The following is an 826-nucleotide window of genomic DNA, read 5'->3' as shown; positions in this document are numbered from 1 at the left end:
GGAATGTGCAAGAAATAGCTTTCCCCTGAGCAACACCTTAGGCTTTGGGGGCGGGCGTGTTTGGGGTTTTTTTGGTGTTTTGTTTTGTGTTTTTTTTTAATTTCTTGGTACTTGACGAGGACTGGCACACAGTGATTCTGAGTCTGCACTGAGTGTCAAGACAAGTCAGTCCACTTGCAGTGCAGTGCTTAGGGATTCTGAAATGGTGGCTGGTATCTTTGCTAGACTGGCAAGGAAACACACTTGGAATGTTTCAGTTACTGACTTGGGCTCTTTGCACTAGAGCTGTGGTGTGGTTTGCTGCTTTTTTGTAATTAAAAAAAAAAAAAAAGGCAATCCAAACTTCAATCTTCCTCAGTGCAAGCATTAACTCTTGCATGTCTTCTGACATGAATGAGATTTTTACATTGATCTTAACACAATACACTGCCTGTAAGCTCAGTGTAGCAGTGTTCCCAACTGCCAGTGTCACAGCAGGGCTTGAGGTGAGGTGGCCTTTCTCCAGCCTTAGAACACACAGGAAAATATTTTGATCAGTTGCTGACTTCTTGATGTTCTTGTAAGAACTTAAGAAATACTTTTGACTTCCCCCCCGACTCCCTTCTTCATTCTCTACCTCCTTTTCTCTTACCCTTTACATCAAAGACCTAAAGATAAGGGAACAGGCTGAGGTGTTTGAAATGGAAGGGATACGATGTCTCAGAGACTGATAGCAAATGTAATGCCAGTGATGACTTTTCTTTCATCCTTTTTCTTTGTTGATGCATGTTAATTTATTTTTAAGTGAAAACTAACATCTTCAGTAACTATTGCACGTGTGGTACTT

The 826-nt window shown here is 41.2% G+C and overlaps 1 protein-coding gene across 2 annotated transcripts in view; it reads left to right on the top strand.

Moving 5' to 3' along the window:
• Nucleotides 1-826, top strand: part of AKTIP (AKT interacting protein) — a 10152-nt gene that overhangs the window by 7052 nt on the left and 2274 nt on the right. The gene's annotated exons all lie outside the window — the stretch shown is intronic.

This window comes from Antrostomus carolinensis, unplaced genomic scaffold, assembly GCF_000700745.2.
Source record: "Antrostomus carolinensis isolate BGI_N321 unplaced genomic scaffold, ASM70074v2 scaffold12596, whole genome shotgun sequence".
Taxonomy (NCBI): Eukaryota; Metazoa; Chordata; class Aves; order Caprimulgiformes; family Caprimulgidae; genus Antrostomus; species Antrostomus carolinensis.
This window is presented reverse-complemented; position numbering and strand designations above follow the sequence as displayed.